The sequence below is a fragment of the Dreissena polymorpha genome, chromosome 1 (assembly GCF_020536995.1).
Source record: "Dreissena polymorpha isolate Duluth1 chromosome 1, UMN_Dpol_1.0, whole genome shotgun sequence".
NCBI classification, from domain to species: domain Eukaryota; kingdom Metazoa; phylum Mollusca; class Bivalvia; order Myida; family Dreissenidae; genus Dreissena; species Dreissena polymorpha.
Window position 1 is genome coordinate 22,666,477 of NC_068355.1, and position 20,144 is coordinate 22,686,620.

Here is a 20,144-nt window from a genome sequence, read left to right on the forward strand (position 1 = left end):
CTTAGTCACTGCACTTTCCCTACCTACCATCTGTTTATCTTTCAAGTTTCAATTAAATCCGTTCAGTATATTTAGAGTTATGCTCCAGTCAAAAATTTACTTTAAAATTATATAAAAGGGGAGATAATTCAAAATCCTAGGTAGACAGAGTTATGGTTCTTGGACACTGCAATTCTCCTAGTTGCCATCGGTTTATATTCTAAGTTTAAAGTAAATCCATTGAATAGATTTGGAGTTATGCTCTGGACAAAGTTTCCGACGGAAGGACGGACAGACGCACAGACACAAAGACGGACGGACGGAGACTAATACTATATCCCCTCCGATTTTTTTTTCGGCGGGGATAAAAAATTATTTACTGGCTGACTGATGTTGAACACAAATATTGTTATAATTGTTCTCATATTTTTACTTCAGTGAATAATATTAAATCTATATTTAAACTACATACATATATATTCTTACCTAACTAAATCATATAATAATTAGGTTTAAAATAAACCCATACATACCAGATAAGGTAAGCCGCTGGAAACTCTCGTATTGTGTATTGGCTTCCACTGCTGAAGTGAGGACACTCATTTCGTCATTGCAGTCTCGGATGTCCTATTGTGAAGTCATCTTCTTTATTGAAAATGATATACACTATTTAAAGGGAAATGTTTAAAGATATAGTCTTGTTGTTTTTTTTTCTTTCTGTAGAAATTCCGTTTACTGCGAGTGATTGAGCAATATTTAAATGAAAATGTTAATACAGATAGATGGTTCAGTTGATGCCTTGTTTTATAGTCATTTTGACTAATACAAATATGTAAAAAAAACAAATTTAAAGGTAAATGTTAATAGATTTACTTAGTGATGCCCTGTTCTGCAGTCATTTTGTTTACAAATACAGATGGAACAATATAAAATAGCTTGATCATCGAGTTTTCAATATCATTTTTCAACCATTATTAAAACCACATCAACACAGTTTATGGAATAACCTAAAGTAATAAATATACAAAATTAAAAAAAGAAAATCATAAAAGCTGCCTTCTTTTAGGTTCTAAACTGAGATTATTGATATTATTATTTGTCAAAAGCAGTGAAAGCAATTTACAATAACATACTGCAAAATATTGGTATACACTGTGTAGTTATATGTAGCCACTTTTAAATGTGCTTTAGTTATGTCATTCGGGTAAGTCAAAGTACTCATAAAATCTGTGAACAAGTACCTTTAAAATCTTACACGTTCTTACTGCAGTGACTATCTAAGCCCAAATGATCGTCAACCTGACCTTTAGGTGTGTACAAGGGCAAGGTCACAGTCACGTGTGAAGTTTTCATTGCAAGGCACTGGGTGGTTTTGGGCGACCCTCAACCTGGTAAGTCAAAGAATGGCAGAGTGATTAAATCAAACAATAAATCAAGGCATAGTCAATATATTATATTGCTAGGCCGTTACTCCTCCCATTGGCCATTCCGTAATACATGGTGAAATGTAAACAAACACTCCTTATCAAATTAAAATGCTTATTATCTAAATAAATTGATATTCATAAACATCATATTTATTGATTTCCATTGATGTATATGGCTTAACTTACGTTTTTGTCATTGTATTTGTATAATATTATTGTTCAAACTTGATTCTCATTCATTCAATAAATCCGCCATTTCACATTACGTTCATTGGTATATATTTTACTTTAACGGTCGTCACGTGTCATTGACGTCATGCCCGAAAAAGTATAAATAGCTGATTCGAAAATAAACAAGTTTCAGTTTGGAATACAGATTTAAACGAAAAACATCCGGTTAAGATTATTTAATCAAGAAAGAGATTATGATACAGAATAAGATGCAGGTACGAATATTTTATTATTGATTGTATATGATATTTTTGGATATATGATTTTGTTGTAATGAAAATAATAATGAAACTGAATTTGAAAGTAAAATTAGAAATTTTGAATGAACCCTTTGTTTTATTTTGTTATACGGCATAACAATAGCAATATGCTTAGATATGTTTGGAAACGAATTTTAGATAATGACTAAAAATTATAAAGAAATTCATTCTTTAATTTGTGCATTAATACTTGTATTAGCTACCTTTCATATGCGTCAGTGTTGTTCATGTATTGTTTCATATACAATTAAGATCATACACAGGAATCAGCAAAAATCTTCTTTAACTCCATTTGTTTTATTAAAACAATCCATGTTGAGTGGACTTTGCAACAGACCGTGGCAAATAGGTAGCTCAAACGTGGAAGACAAATTACTTGACTGCTGCTGTTATTTCTGCTTTGCTGACGTGGCTTGGTCGAAAGGAAACTGCTAGACACTGACCAAGATCCGTTAAAAGACAAATAAATTCTGGAGTATTGGTCATTTTCAAAATGATTGTTCCTTCATTGAACACTATTGATTACAAGTTACGCAAATGCTTTATTCTTTTTTTTAAACAAAAATCTTCACACAGCTTTACACAACTGTGGGCACAATGTTAGTTATTAAAGCCACGCACCTTGAAATGCAATACATGACATAGTAAATTTAAGTATAAATAAGAACCATATTTGATTTATGCCAATTAGAATATATCTGGTGGTTACAAGGTAGAAATCCGTCTCTTTTGCGCTTCAAAACTTAAAAATAATCGCGTTTGTCAAAATGGACGTATACGTCTAGAAATCCTACTTTCGGTTTTAAATGCAGAAACGTTTGAAAAAAAAGAACTTGCTATCTAGGCTATACATTTATTTTTATCTATCTCAATTATAATATATCTGGTGGTTACAAGGTAAAAATCCATATTTTTTGCGCTTAAACTTAAAAATAATCGCGTTTGTCAAAATATACGTAAACGTATAGTAATCCTACTTTCGGTTTAATTTTTTTTGAATACATTTCTTGCTAAGAAGGCTATAGATTTAATGACAATTTTGCACACTTTCAAATTGCATCTATATGTATTGATTAACAAGTACTTCAATTCAAGGTGTGTGGCTTTAACCCTGAATAGAATATAAGTTGTACAGCCTCTGAATTCCCATGTGTGGTGAGATACAGTGATATTAATTTGATCTTGTGCAAAAGTGAATTGGCCAATGATAATTTAGGGCTTTGTCACAAGATGACCATCTACCAATCAAACCAAGACTTCATGGGGATCAAACAACTGAAGTATCAATTTAATCCCGTGAGAAATGTAGATGTTGTTTGATAATATCTTTTTACTTTATATGCAGTTAAAACGCTCATTTTACTGACCAACTACATGTAACGGTGGATGATTTCATTGCTAGGCACTGAAAGTTGCGGGGTGACCCTTCACCTGGTTAGGATAAGAGAGGCAAAGTGATAAAATCGAACAACAAATAAAAGCAAAGTAAAAAATATCGATGTGCTTTAATATGTTTTGAAACTAATGTTTGCGAATAAATTAATTATAAAGAAATTCAAACTTTAGTTTGTGCATTAATACTTGTATTAGCTGTCATGCATATGCATCAGTGTTGTTGATGAAAGTGCATTATAAAAGTACGATCTTACACGAGAATCAGTAATTATGCTTTATAACTCCATTAGGTTTTATTAAAACAATCCATATTGTGACAACATTGCTGAAAACTGCTACAACTAGGTAGCTCAAACATGTAAGACAGCTTACTAGACTACTACTGTTGTTTTTGCTGCTGCGTCGATGTGGCTTGGTACTGCCAGACACTGAACAAGATACGCTGAAAGACATATACTTGGCAATTAGTCAAACTGCAACATAATATTTCACAATGGCTTCATCATGAACATGATTGATTACAGGGGATGCAAGCGACTATGCTTTCTTTGTTTTATGACACTACTATTCAAACAACTTTGCGCAACTGTGGACACAATGTTAATTATAACCCAGAATTGCATATAGGTTACAGCGCAACTGTGGGCAAAATGTTAGTTAAAACCCTGATTAAAATGAGTTTCATATCTTCTGATTTCCCATGTATGGTGAGATACTGAAAGTAAAATAATACGGGGTAAAAGAGTGACTTGGCCAATGAAACAATGGGGCTTTGCATGCAACAAAATCACCACTTAAAACTTACTGTTCAACGGTTTCACACAGTTTAAGTTCCAATTTAATCCTTTGTGAAATTTAGATTTGATACAAATCTTTTTATAATATATGCAAAAAAAACGCTTTGACTAAACAACTTACAAAACATTGACTCCAATATACCCTCTCAAAAACGTGGTTTGTGGAGTCTTATTATCATTAATTCACATCAATTGCTGTGAGATTGAGATGTTCAGAAATAAGTAAGGCCATGGGTGCATCATGAACCTGCGTCCAAGGCTGAGGCTATTGCTGGAGACCTGAGTAGTACCGGTTTGACATTCCGCCTGCAATCTCATTTCACTGAAGGTTCACGTATGGCGCAGTCGCACTCAGCGAGGTTTTCAGGAAGGGTGTTCTCTGAAATCAAATATCAACAAAGTGAATATCTAGCTGCATCAGCAGAAGGTCATTCTTATATTTACTGTTAAGTCCAACCTTGACAACAAGTCACCATTTGACATTAAATTAGGCACAGTATAAAGAAGTGAAACTCCAGCTGCTGGACTAGTATTGAATTATTATTATAAACAATTAGTAGGTCCTTTATTTAAGGCAAGTGACAGATTGCCCAAACAGTACAAAACAGCACAATACAGCACAATACAAAACAACATAAACACAAATAAGAATAAAGCTGGGTTCACCGCCTAGGAACGGTCAATGCAAAGCATTGGGGTTTTAAATGGGTTTTGGAGCGCTCAACCTCACAGTTGGCCCAGCAATATTCATAATACATTTAAGTGTAAATAAAATTTAACCTCATAGCATTGTAACTCAAATTAAACAATAATAAAAGGGAATTAAAAAGCATTCAATTTAATTACCATTTAATTACTCAATGGTATTGAAGATGCCAGAGCAACAGAGCTACAACTTTTTGAGGAACGATGTAATGAAACAATGAACAAGTGTCAACTACATTCCTTCTTTATAGAAAGATTTAAAAATATAGCATACACACAGGCCATAAACTATTCAAGACAATATAACACTGTTTTGCAATGTGACAGTACACTTAAAACTGTATAAACTGTCAGGAAAATTACGCCGATTGCATAAATTCTGATGGCATTTATGCTCAGACAAGTAGCATTTTTTCAGGCAGTTCATACACACGCAAAAATTAAGAACTAGAATGCCAACAAAATACACCCAGTTACAAGACTGGTTTACATTGATCGAGAGTACATTGGCACACATGTTTACTGGTCATTTTTTCTTCATTAAACAAGTACAGAGAATCTGGCTTGTGGCTAAACTTGTACACGATATTCTGCCCACAAACATTATTGACAACTTTCATGAAGATTCAACTTAAATTGCCTTGAAATAGTGAGCAGATGTAATAATAGTGGATGCCAACTGCCCAACAGCCAACATGCAGCTGCTGCTGGTTGATCTATTATACATGTACCTTGCAGGAATAACCAGGCTAATCAGGGACAACACTTTCCGCTTTTATAGAATTTTTGTTTTAAAGAAATATGTTCTTAGTAAAATCCAGTTTAGGCGGTAAGTGGTGTACCTGATTGGAGTCAAACTCTTTACGCATTCAACCTGTTTCCCAGTGCAAGGCTCATATCTGTTTTTAAAGCTTCTATTACTCTTATTATTACAACCCAAAGTGAACATAATCTGTTATATCTAATCATTTTAATGTGTTGTTGTTTCTGTTTTAATTTTTGATGAATGGCTTGGTGTAAACATTGAACTCACTTAAATGCCATAGACAAAAGTAACCCAACAATGCTGAGGTTGGCATAAAAAAGACATAATTTTGTAACTCGTAAATGAAAATAAAAACAAATGATGAATTTGCCTTGTTTTCAATTATAGAACATTTAGATTGCTTTAGAGCAAAATCTTTACATATAAGGGTTTTTTGATTTTCAGTTACTTAAAATACATATGGAATTGATTATGCTCTAAATCAATCTAAATGTTCCATAATTGAAAACAATTCAAATGGTAGCTATAGATATTCAATTTAAAATACAAATTTGAGGGTCAAGCTTGAACCTTATGCATTTTCTTCACATGTCTATATACGATACAATAGTTTGTGGCTGAACCCTTAAACTTAGTTAAGATAAACTGGTCAATTAATTGAAGAGCAGAAACCTCAGTTTGCATAGGGTTTAACCTTATTTGTTAAAACTTGATTCCATCTAAAGTATTAGGCAAAGCCACAGTGACCCCTTTTGCGATGGGAATAGGACTTACCTATTGAGACGTATTGGTTGTGTTGTAGTTGGGGAACACCGTTCTCTGGGCCTGAACTTGTGAGTATAAGGCCTCTGTGAACAGATAAAAGGACCTTAGTGCATCCTAGAAATGTGTCCCTGTAAACCAAATAATTCAATGCATTCTGGAATGTCATCAATTACATTGGATGTAAATTAAGTTTGTTTGAGTAAAAAAAGAAATACATTATGTTTGAAAACTCTTGATACAAATGAGATATACACTAAACATTTCATACAAACATACAAACATAGACTACTATATACTGTACACTAGAGCCAAACATTTTTCATCCATCTGAAACCAATATTTATTAAGTGCACTTCAACAGCTATACAAATCAGTATGCACCCCCCTTTGCCATTTCAAGGCAATTATGAATATTAACGATAACATAATGATTTTATTAAGTTAGCAGCCATGATAGAGATTTATTAATATATAAAATGCACAAACTATTTAAATTGAAATTTGAAGTAAACAAGAGATGTGTTCGTCAGATACACAATGCCCCCTATTGTGCTGCTTTGAAATAAAATTTCAATATATCATTTGACAGGTTTAGAAATTATCTCCCTTTTAAAGCTTATTTCTTCCCTTGGATTGTATTTTATTACTTTTGACCTTAGAGGATAACCTTGACCTTTCACCACTTAAAATGTGCAGCTTCATGAGATACACATGCATGTCAAATATCAAGTTGCTAGCTTCAATATTGCAAAAATTATGGCCAATGTTTTCGGACGGACGGACAGACTGACTGAGGGACAGTTCAACTGCTATATGCCACCCTACCGGGGGCATAAAAACTGAACATTATACATGGTAAATGACAGTACCAATGTACCTTATGGATGAGGTAATCTCAGCTCCACAGCAGGAAAGTTTGGAGCCCAAGGTTTAGACTGGCTTCACCATGCAGATAGGACATGTTGAGCATTTGCCCCAAGGTCCTGGGCTAGGAAGTGTTGCTGGGCATCTGGGCCCAGCTGACCAGAGATCCTGTTTTTCAGCAGGGTACCGATCTATGATTGCTAGGAACTAGCTCTTAAAACAAAATTCTGCAATTTAAATAAATATTGAAAATAAATGAAGATAATAATGTTATAATGTGCAGAAGGCATAGAATAATTGTTTTACTTAAATTTAATAGAATTTAATAATTAAAGTGGATTTTTTTATTGCAAGGAAAAACTGTTGTTCAAGGGCTAAATTTCAGCAGAAAAATGGACACAACTATGCCCTGACCTATGATTAAAACTGATATCAGATTAACTTTTATTTGCTATTTATTTACCAAGTTTGATAAATTTAAAATCAGAGAATTCACATTTGATGCTAGGAACTTTTCTTCAATCAGGCAGAAAAAGGACTGACGTTAAGTGAACTATATGAGCCTCATTCTCGGATAAATAGGACTTAATGTATGCGCAGTCTGCACAGGCTAATCTGGGATGATATTTAATATAAAGAAGTGAAACTCCAGCGTCTGGAGCAGTATTGCATTCTCATTATATACAATTAGTTGGTCCTTTATTTAAGACAAGTGACCAATTTCCTTAAACAATATGAAACAGCACAATACAAAACAACATACACACATATAAGAATAAAGCTGGGAACTGTCAATGCAAAGAATTGAGGGTTTAAACCAGTTTGGGATTGCTCAACCTCACACTTGGCCCAGCAATATTCATGATATATATAAGTGTAAATAAAATTTAACCTCATAGCATTGTAACTCAAATAAAATTATCATAAAAGGGAATTTAAGCGCATTCAATTTAATTACCATTTAGTTACTCAATGGTAGGAAAGAGACCAGAGCAACAGAGTTTTTTGAGGAAAGACGATGAAATGAAATTACCAACAAAAATCAACTACATCCCTTATTTTTAGAAAAAAGATTCAAGAATATAGCATTGTAAAGTTAATATTTTAGATATTTAAAGCACATACATTAAGCCCCATACCACAGAGCATCGCTCAAATAATACCTGTTGTTCTTGTTGCTGCTGCCTCTGCGACCAGGCAATAGAAAGAGAGTCCCGACGACAAAGTCACCACCCCAAACCCGGGAATTCCCGACTACTGTTGTTGAATGGCGTCAATCACATACTGCTCTTCAGGCATAAGGTTCACATCATTGGAAAGCAATATATCGAAGTCAGTCACATTAACAGACGAGTCTCGCAACGCCTGCTCTATCTGTTGGATCAGATCGTTTACGTTCGAGCGACTCGTACAGAACAATTTGTTGATGCCAAGCATCTAATTGTTGCTTAGCGACATTGAACCTTGGACGGAAGTCAAACTCACCAAGGCTCCACTGTTGGAAGAGTTGATAGGAGGCATGCTTGGCTGACGCAAGACATCTTCGTGCTGAATGTCTTCAGCAAGTTGTAGTATTTGTGCCCAAAGGGAGTCAGGATTGTTTTTGACTTTCACTTCAATGATGTTTTCATCTTGTTGGCTAATAATGTTTGCTGAAATGGAAAGCAAACTAAATTCAGATTTTTTAGTGACAAATGAATATGCGTTGCAACATTTTTTTTTCCATACCTGCCTTTTGAGTGACAAACATTGCGTCTATATTTGATATTAAGGATATCGCAATTAATTTTTTACCAATTATAACTCAAAATAGCGTTGTATCAATGTATTACGCGCACCAACGTTAAATTGAAATGTTGGGGGTTTTAAACGTCGAAGAATATATGGTAAAGTGCAGTTTGTAGCAAAGTGTAATAACAATCAAAAACAGGCATAACTTAAGCGATTTGAAGTGTGAGACTGTACACCTTTAAATATGCATGTATGCAACTTTAAATGCGCTTCTTTACAACTTAAATAACTTTAAATGTAAGACTACATAGTTCTCAGCAAATGTAAATGTGAGACAATACAATTTTAAATGTGACACTATACAATTTAAAATGTGAAACTGTGCATCTTTAAATGTGAGAGTAAATGACTTAACAAGATGTGTTTGAGAAACACAATGTCCCCCTATATGATGTTTGACCTTGTAGGATGACCTTGACCTTGACCCTTCACAACTCAAAATGTGCAGCTCCTTGAGATACACACGCATTTCAAATATAAAATTGCTAGCTTCAATATTGCAGAAGTGACATTACATGCGCAATTTTGACCCATATACTTCACCTTGAAGGATGACCTTGACCTTTCACCACTCAAAATGTATATATATTTATATTTGACCTCTGACCTTGAAGGATGACCTTGACCTTGACCTTTCACTGCTCAAAATGTGCAGCTCCATGAGATACACATGCATGACAAATATCAAGTTGCTATCTTCAATATTGCAAAAGTATTCATAAAATGAGCGATTTTGGCCACCTATATTTGACCTCTGACCTTGAAGGATGACCTTGACCTTTCACCACTCAAAATGTGCAGCTTCATGAGATACACATGCATGCCAAATATGAAGTTGCTATCTTCAATATAGCAAAAGTTATTGCAAAATGTTAAAGTTGGCGCAAACAGACAGACAGACAGACCAACCAACCAACAAACAGACAGGGCAAAAACAATATGTCCCCCACTACTATAGTGGGGGACATAAACAGTGAGACTAAACGCTTTTAAATTTGAGACAATACAATTCTAAATGTGACAATACACAACTTAAAATGTGAGATTGTACAACTTTAAATGTGATAGTATATAACTTTAATACGTGAGACTAAACAACTTTAATGTGAGACAATACAACTGTATTACATATCATAAGAAACAATTGTTGTGAGTTGAATACATGACTGTATTGTAAGTGTATGAGTACTTGAGTTTACACGTTTTGTCGATGGATTAGACAGAAATGTAGAAATACAGATGACCCTCTATGGTGAAGTCTGTCTATCTTGCTCTCAGTGGTCATTATACTCAGTAACTATAACCTATTCTGGTTAAACGTATTAGCTGTATGTGATATGGAATTGATATTAGTTGATTTCTTCATTTTCTTTGATGGCCTCGTTTTTGTAGGACAGATATTAGATTTAAAGTTTCAAACCTAAAAGCAATATAGTGCTATTATTTTGCAAACATCCGGGCTCTACTTTAATTAATCATATCCCCTATATGTGACATAAACAATTAATTTTCAAAACACAACAACTTCAAAATAGTAATTAATCTTAGTGAACTAAGCAAATAAAGCCAGTTATTTTTATAAAAGACTTTAAAATTTGCTAGAACTATAGTGGCTAGCTCTGTGCAGAGTTTATTTTAAACATTTTTGGAATTGGGCCAATTTGGGAAAAAATCGTGCTGTTTTGATTTTAATTGGGAACATGCTTTGTGTTTACAAATATTTAAACATTGAGATTAAGTGCTATGAAGATTAATTGTACTAAGGTTCAACTTAAAGAGCTGAATAAGGAACTTAACTCAGTGTCGCAACCTGTTAAACAAATACATTTGTGGGCAAACCTTGAATTGAGAATATAAGCCAGTAATTAAGTTAAAGTATAAACTTGTTGAGATTAGGAATGATGCCAACTTTCGGCCCCAAATTAAACAAAATAAATAACACTGTAATGTCTCACCTGAAGCACAAGAAGCTAAGATAACATGATGGCCTCGCTGTGAGTGCTATGGTCAAGTTTGAGGTCTCATTAACGTCGTTCAGAGTCGAAGTCCTTACTGGATCACACAACGAAACTGCTGTCATTTTTCTAAGCCTTTTCTAGCGTCGATTCTATGTGCTTTGGGCTTGGATTGCAAAGTGCTCGTAACAAAACCGGATGTGTTTACTTTTAGCACCTTGTTTACAATATTGGGCGGAATTCACATTTGAGGCACACCCCATGGGTGTATCGTGCCCTGGGTGTTCACAGTGAAGTAGTTACTGCCTTTCTTTGTCAGCAACAGCTTCAAAAGCGCATTTGTAACTCTACTACTGTCCAAACTATAGACAGAAAAAGTATCCTGCTTGGAAAGCTTACACATGTTAATAAATCGCTTTAAATGTAACAATTTCCTTGAATTTATGTTTGTCCCATAAAGAATGGAACAAATTAATCAACTTTTTATTCTTCGTGATATTCGTTGTGATGTCATACGGCAAGAACTGACTGTTAGTGTTACCATAACTACTTCTATAACTCCTTGTGTCTGTCCCTCTCTGGCACTCAAGCTTAACAAAACTATTCAGTCTGGAGTGTTGAAAACTCGACACAGACATTGCGGTTGTTGAGTACAGCGCTTGAAAACTCTATATTCTCAGAATTTCCTACAGAACGGAATTGTTCAACTATGATGACCCTTTGAGGCCAGAGGTCAGGGTGGAGGAGCTAGGGGTCAGGGGGGGGGAAGGATTGTCCTGGACTGGGGATTCTTCAGGCAGACTGGTGCTGTTCCTGGGCAAACTCGATATCAATGCTGGTGCTCTCCTGAAAACAACAACAGCACAGTGGGTGGTATGAACTAGTAACAAATGTCAATACTACAATCTATAACAAACTATGCCTTTTGATTGGATGTGAAGGTTTTCAACAGCAAAACTTTATTCTAATGAATTTCTAATCTGGCATTTGATTGGTTCCTTGTAATCAATAGCACAAACATTAATATAAACAAGAACTGTCACCATAGGATGACTTATGCCCCCTATAAACGCTTGATAGAAGTTATGAGCTTTTTTTGAAACCTAAACGCAGATTTCGAAATCTAAACGTGAACCCTAAGTCCAAGGTCAAGGTCACAGGGGTCAAAATTTGTGTGCGTATGGAAAGGCCTTGTCTCTATACACATGCATTACAAATATGAAGGTTATATCTCAAGGGACATAGAAGTTATGAGCATTTTTCGAAACCTAAACGCAGATTTCAAAACCTAAACACTGACAGTAAGTTAAAGGTCTAGGTTTCAGGGGTAAATTTTTTTGTGCGTATGGAAAGGCCTTGTCTTTATATAAACATGCATACCAAATATGAGGGTTATATCTCAAGGGACATAGAAGTTATGAGCATTTTTCGAAACCTAAACTCAAAGTGTGACGGAATGACGGACAGACAGACAGGCCGATCACTATATGCCCCCTTTTCTTTGAAAGGAGGCATACTTAAACCATTTCGTATTAAAGCATTGTTGGCTAATGTTATACTAACCTGTAAATTCAATATTGCAATTTATACTAAACTTTCAGAGCTGTTATTTTATAAGCCAATATGCGGCTCATCAATAATATTAATTATTGTCCCTTATAAGCATGTGTTGTCTACATAAGCTAATCAGGTAGGACACTTTCCGACTAGACTGGATTTGTGTAAAAAGGACACTTCCTTTCAACGAAAAAAACCTTTGAAGAGAACAGTGTTGTCCCTATTAGTCTGTGCGGACTGCGCAGACTTATATGGGATAACAATTTGAGCACATGCATTAAGCCCCATTTTCCCACAGCACCGGTCATTTATATTTTTTGCCAGTTTTTTCCTGCATATTAACAACAAAAAAGAATGGAAAATCAACTTATTAACAATGTAATGTTTTCTAATAGTACTTATTCAATTAATTACTTAGCTTTTACAATACCACAAAGGTGTTTTATTGTAAATATATGTTGCAATAAATGAGAGGCAAAATTGAACATTTAGGATTAATGTCTGCCCAAAGTTGCAAAAACACACACAAATTTGGACCATGCATTTACAGATCTTTGATTGTTAAAAGCTGTTTGAATTAACAATAAACATAAATACAAAAATTAATTATCAACAGATAACAAACAGTGGTAGACATAATACGACAGTAACTAAAGGGCAACAACTCACTGCTTGTGCAGATCTACAGTTCTATCCCTTGTTAGTGTCAGCTAAATTAATTAAAGTTTAAAACAGTAACTTAAGTTGTCTTCTGTGCTGAGCAGTTGCTGTAACATTGAGCAAACCAATATAAAATATGTTGGCCCAGTCAGTCTTTTGAACGTACATTTATTTTAATTTAGTAATACATCAGCGATTTTTTTTGTCCAAATTGGATAAAGTCCCTTTACCACATCAATCGGGAATAATAAGTGTGATTATAAATGACATTTGGAAAATTCTTAGAATTTTTTGTTTAATTTGGAAATATTTGGGTGGTTTTAATTGCATAAAACTTAATTGCACAAACCCATCAAGTTATTATTTTACATGCGTGTTTGCTGACATGTTCAGTTTTAGTGCTCTATTTATTAGTCCACTAGCATACAAGGAAATGCTTTGAACAAGTACTTTATAAAGATGGTATGATAAATGGCTGTTCACAATTTCACATTCACCTGGGAGTAAAATTCTGTTGCCCCATCTGATATTTGCCCAGAGCAAAATTTAAGCCACCAAATCAAACTGGAAACTGGATTTTAACAACACTGATCTTGTAAACTCATTGATATATGTTGGCAAAAATTATCGGGCATTTCAAAAAATGACTTTGATATGGACATGTAAATTTGTGGATTTTTTATTTTGGCAGAAAAGAAAAGAAATTTGCAATGGTTATTTTGTTATGTATGTGAGCTAAATTTGTGTATCAGTAAATTCATGAAATCAACATTTATTAATGTCCCACAAATAATAGCGATTTTAAAATTCATATTCCATATTTTTTGCGAAAAGTGTTTTGTAATGCTAACCTGAGATGACAATTTTCGCCTAGAATTGATTTTTGTTTAGAAGAAATTTCCTTAAAACAAAAAACTCCTCAAAAGCAGAAAGTATCGTGCGCTGCACAAGCTAACATGTGGATGGAACTTAAAATGCATTAAGACCCCTTTTCCCAGAATGATGCTTACTTTGAATCACATTTAGAAATTCTGTGTTATTAAGGTTTGGAAAGCATCCTGGATTCCAGCTGAAGAAGGGTTGAGTTATTGATCCTCAAGTAAAAGAAGTCATTATTCCTTATGTGAAATCATATCATTCTTGTCAACTTCATCTTTAGCATTCTTAATACACAGCCTGGTACACTGTCAAATCATTATTATTAGTGGGACATTATTTTGAGTTGATTTTAAGGGTAGACATATCCACAAAGTTAACACAAACACATTAGAAAATAACTTACACAAATTCCTCATGTATTTTTTCCAAACTGAGAAATCCATGCATCAACTTATGTGTCCATGAAAGTCTGTTTTAACCAGGAAAGTTCATATGGAAAAAAATAAATGATTCACAAGTTACAATCAATTACAGAGGATATTTTACCTCATGTAAATTGATACTTTTCTTTCCCACCTCATTTCTTTTTTGCATTCTTAATACATATGAAATACACAAGCAGGCCTTTTCCTGGCATATTGATGGGTCTGTTAAACGGAACCATAACCAAACCTTTTTTTTTTTAGATAAGTGCCATAAGCTTATTTTATCTCAATTATGTTTCAATAAGATCTAAAACAAAAGCTGTCACCAAAGGATGACTTATGCCCCCTATAAACGCTTGATAGAATTTATAAGCTTTTTTCGAAACCTAAAAGCAGATTTCGAAACCTAAACGCGGACCGGACCCTAAGTTCAAGGTCAAGGTCACAGGGGTCAAAATTTGTGTGCATATGAAAAGGCCTTGTCCATATACACATGCATGCCAAATATAAAATAGCTTTCTGAAGCGACATAGAAGTAATGAGCATTTTTCGAAACCTAAACGCAAAGTTTTACAGACAAACCGACGGACAGTCCGATCACTGTATACCCTCCTTTGGGGGCTTGAAATGTATAGAATTATCATTACGTGATTTTATTATTATAATTTGAAGTATTAGAAAGAGTAATATAAAATTATTTTTCCCAAATCAATTGATTTTTCATGCGAAAAAATTCACCATCCAAAAAAACAAATTTCCCCCAAAATGGCAAAGAAAACACCTGACAAATAAAGAATCTATTTTACCTTCTGCATATTCAGGTCATTCTTGTCCACCACATCCTCGGACTCAGCAGCCACTGGAGCAGCAGAAATAAGCTTGATGTATTTCTTGTATGTATACTTAGGATTCACACACATTTATATAAATGTTATTAAAATCAATAACAAATGTTCAACAGCATAAAACAAAGTAAACTAGAAATGGCGGGCCAGAGGCTGAAGCGAATCCCCATGCCGCATGTTTGACCAAGGGAAGCACCAGGGTTGGTTATTGGGCTATGCATAGTTGAGATTGACTGTTAAGTCATAAATGATATTCAGTATAAATTTGAAGTAAATCTGTGTGGAAATAAAGAAGTTAATGTAAAATAGCCTAAAAAATGAGTAAAAATCTCTGACCCGGCCCCTACCACAACCCCCATAACTTTTGACCCAGGGGTCAGATCAAAATTCCAAATAATACACTGTCGCACATATGCTCATAGCTACTATGCGTGTAAGGTACGGTTCTAGTGGTAACAGTGTAGGAGAAGATATTGGCCAGGACGGAAAGACGGCGGAGATAACCACATAATAGATTTTTGCAATCTAAGCGTGGACCCTAAGTTCAAGGTCAAGGTCACAGGGGTACAAATTTTATATGCGCATGGAAAGGTCTTGTTCAGATACAGATGCGTACCAAATATGAAAGCAATTTCTGAAGGGACACAGATGTTATGAGCTTTTTTTGAACCGCAGTTGCAGATTTCGAAACCTGAACGCGGACCCCAAGTCCAACAATTTAATGTGCATGTAAAGGTGTTGTCAAGATACACATGCATACCAAATATGAAAGCAATATCTGAACGGACACAGTAGGAATGAGCCTTTTGCGAATTGTGGTCGCAGATTTCGAAACCTGAACGCTGACCTCAAGTTCAAGGTCAAGGTCACATGGGTCAAAAATTATATGCGCATGGAAAGATGTTGTTCAGATACACATGCATATCAAATATGAAAGCAATTTCTGAAAGGACACTGTAGTTATCAGCACATTTCGAATCGCGGTCATCAGAACATTTTGGTTCAGGGCTAAATTTTGACCAAAAAATAAACTATGCCCTAATTTCTATGATATAAACATATATCAGATCAACTTTCCTATTTATTAACCAAGTTTAATCAATTTAAAAACAAAGAATACACATTTGATGTTAGGAACTTTTCCTTAATCAGCCAGAAAAAGTACTGATGTTAAGTGAACTATATGGGTTGCATTCTGGGAAAATAGGACTTAATGTATGTGCAGTCTGCACAGGCTTACTATGGAATGATTGTTTAAGCACATACATTAAGCCCCATATCCCAGACCACAGCTCAAATACTACCTGCTGTTCTTGTTGCTGCTGCTGTTGCTGCGAGCGTGCCATATGCAGAGATGAAGCGAGTCTCGACACCTATGTCACCAACCAAAACCCCGGAATTCCTGACAACAACTGTTGTTGAATGTTGTCAATTGCAGACAGCTCTCCTGGTGAGGTTCACATTATTCGAGAGCAACATATTAAGGCCAATCACATTTACGGACGAGTCAATCAAGGCCTGTTCTATCTGTTGGAACAATTGTTTCACTTTGAGCGTCTCTACAACTGAAAATGTGAGACTCTACAATTTAACATGTGAGACTATACAATGTTAAATGTGAGACTGTTTTAAGCTTTGAATCTGAGACACAACAATTTTAAATTTGACACAATATAAATTCAAATGTATGACAATACACCTTTAAATCTAAGACTACACAACTTTAAACAAGAGACTGAACAACTTTAAATGTGAGACAATACAACGTTTGAAAATTTGCCACTATACAACTTAACATGAATGACTGTACAATTCAAAATGTAAGACAATACAATTTTAAATGTGAGACTTCTAAAAACATTTAATCTGAGGCTATACACCATTAAATTTGACACTGTACAACTTCAAATGTATGACTATACGCCTTTAAATGTGAGACAATACAACTTGAAACGAGAGTCTAAAAAACTTAAAATGTGAGACCATGGTAAGTAGTGATATTGATTTCTACATTAAATGGCCTCCTTTTGTAGGACAGACCTTCTAGTTACTGGTGTTATCATCAGGATCTAAAGCAATTTTGCAAACATCCAGGCTCTGATTGAAATAATAATCATATCAAATTATATGAGAAATAAACAACATAAACATTTTTTTAATAAAACAAACTACTTACAAAATTGTAATACAAATTAGTGAAATAAGTAATGAAGCCATTTGTTTTAAAAAAAAGACTTCAAATGTGATAAAACTAGGTGCTAGCTCTGTGCTGAGTCTATTATAACCATTTTTGAAATTGTGTCATAGCTGTTGGATTGGGAAAAACCTGGATATTTTGCACTAAAATTGGAATATTGGGGTTTATTTTTTGCTTACAAATACTTAAAAATCGAAAATCAGTACCATCAAATTTAATGTATTAATTTAACTTAAGTTCAATTTATAGAGCTGAATCAGGAAATACACTCAATGTTGTGAACTATTAAACACAATTTTTTGTTGGAAAACCTTCAATTGGGAATGACAGCCAGCTATTATGGAAAAAATATAGATGTTTGGAGATTAGGGCTGTGGCTGAATTATTGGCCCCAAATTTAACCAAATAACATCTGACACTCAAGAAGCTGAGAAGACATACTTACCTTGCTGATATTACTAAGGCCCGAGTTTGAGTTCTGACTAACTCGGTTGAGAGTCGAAGTGCGTACTGGACGACATTACAAAACTGCTGTCATTTTTCAAAGCCATCTCTATTCTCGATTCAATACAAGTGCCAAGTGCTCGTAACAAAGCTAGAACATGTTAACATTTTGCACCTTGTTTACAATCTTGGGCGCAATTTGCGTCTGAGGTATGCCCCATTGATGTATTGTGCTCTTGGTGTTCACAGCCAAGTCACTACTGCCTTTCTTCATCAGCAACAGCGTCAAAAGCTTTATGTTCCCTTTGGACAGTTTAGACGCCTGAGAGGACAAAACCAAGACGGTCCGTAACACTACTACTGTCCTAACTATCAACAGCAGAAGTATCTACTTTGGAAAGCCTACACTTCTGCATTAATCGCTTTCAATTGTTCCTTGATTTTTTTGTCCCGTTCCTCGCTGAATTTGTGTTTGTCCCATAACGAATGGAACAAGTTATTCAACTTCTCATTCGTCGTGATATTCACAGTGATGTCCAACAGCAAGAACTGACTGTTGATTGAGCATTACCATAACTACTGATATAACTCCTTGTGTCTGTAACACTCTTCCCACTCGGACACTCAAGCTAAACAAAACTACTCGGGCTCGACAGTGGATAACTTGACGTGGACATTGCGGTTGATGAGAACAGTGCAAGAAAACTGGATGTGTTCAGAATTTGAGGCTGGAGGTCTTGGGGGAGGAGATATGGATCAGGGTAGGGGAAGGGTTGTCCTGGACTGGGGCTCATGCATGCCGGACTGGTGCTGTTGTTGGGCCAACACAATATCAAAGCTGGTGCTCTCCTAAAAAACAACAACAGCACAGTGGGTAATATGAACTTGTAATAAATGTTTATATTACAATCTATTACAAACTATGCTTGTTGGTTGGCTGTGCAGGTTTTCAATAGCAAAACTTCATTCCCATGAATTTCTTATCTGGTGTTTCATTGATCCATAGTCCTTTATAGCCTAAACATTGATACAACTAAAACCTTTCGTATTAAAACATTAAAAGTGTTGGCTAATGCTATACTAACCTGTAAGTTCATAATTATTATTTTCCTATAACATGCAGAGATGTAATTTCATAAGCCAATATGCCGCTCATCAATATCTGAAAGTGTCGTCCCAGATTAGCATGTTAAGTCAACATAAGCTAATCAGGGAGGACACTTTCTGACTAGACTGGATTTTCCTAAAGAGGATATTTCTGTTCAACCAACATACCTTTAAGAGAAAAATGGTGTCAATGATTAGCCTGTGTGGGCTGCACAGGCTAATCTGGTTCAACAATTCAAGCACATGCATAAAGCTCCATTTTCCAACAGCACAGCTTATTTATCTTTTTAGCGAGTTTTTTCCATTTAGAAAAATTTATACTCATCTTGTTAAAAATGTCATATATTTCAATTATTCTAATGCCTTTAATCACTTTACTTTTACTTGGCTTTTACATTTGTTTTATTGTTAATATATGTTAATAATAATGTCTTCCCAAAGTTGAAAAAAAAATTCTACTATTCCTTTACAGATCTTTGATTGTTTAAATCTGTTTTAATTCAAACTGGACAACACTTCCAAAGTAAATCAACATGTAACAAAAGTTGAAATAAATAATAAAACAAAAAAAACAAAACAAGAGATGTGTTCGTCCGAAAAACAGTGCCCCCTATTGCGCCGCTTAAATTTTTTTCTATTTTTTTTACCTTTGACCTTGAAGGATGACCTTGACCTTAAACTTCCACCACTCAAAATGTGCAGCTTTATGAGATGCACATGCATGCCAAATATCAAGTTGCTATCTTCAATATTGAAAAAGTTATGGCCAATGTTAAAGTTTTCGGACGGACAGACGCCATATATTTGACATTTTACCTTGGAGGACGACCTTGACCTTCACCTTTCACCACTCAAAATGTTCCGCTCCATGACATACACATGCATGCTAAATATCAAGTTGACATCTTCAATAGTGAAAAACTTATGGCCAATATTAAAGTTTTTGGACGGACGGACAGACACCATATATTAGACATTTGACCTTGAAGGATGACCTTGACCTTCACCTTTCATCACTTAAAATGTGCAGCTCCGTGAGATGCACATGCATGCCAAATATCAAGTTGCTATCTTCAATATTGAAAAGGTTATGGC

General features: G+C 34.8%; 1 protein-coding gene across 1 annotated transcript in view; it reads right to left on the bottom strand.

The window, feature by feature from the left end:
* LOC127874187 (uncharacterized) overlaps nucleotides 1–20,144 on the bottom strand; it is a 365,429-nt gene that overhangs the window by 10,891 nt on the left and 334,394 nt on the right. Inside the window, exons 5-12 of the mRNA XM_052418385.1 lie at nucleotides 10,936–11,781; nucleotides 8,353–8,841; nucleotides 7,203–7,402; nucleotides 6,335–6,408; nucleotides 4,337–4,468; nucleotides 3,265–3,328; nucleotides 1,221–1,367; nucleotides 513–624 (exon numbers count right to left, since the gene is read on the bottom strand). The gene's annotated coding sequence lies outside the window, so the exon portion shown is untranslated. The remainder of the gene's footprint in view (nucleotides 1–512; nucleotides 625–1,220; nucleotides 1,368–3,264; nucleotides 3,329–4,336; nucleotides 4,469–6,334; nucleotides 6,409–7,202; nucleotides 7,403–8,352; nucleotides 8,842–10,935; nucleotides 11,782–20,144) is intronic.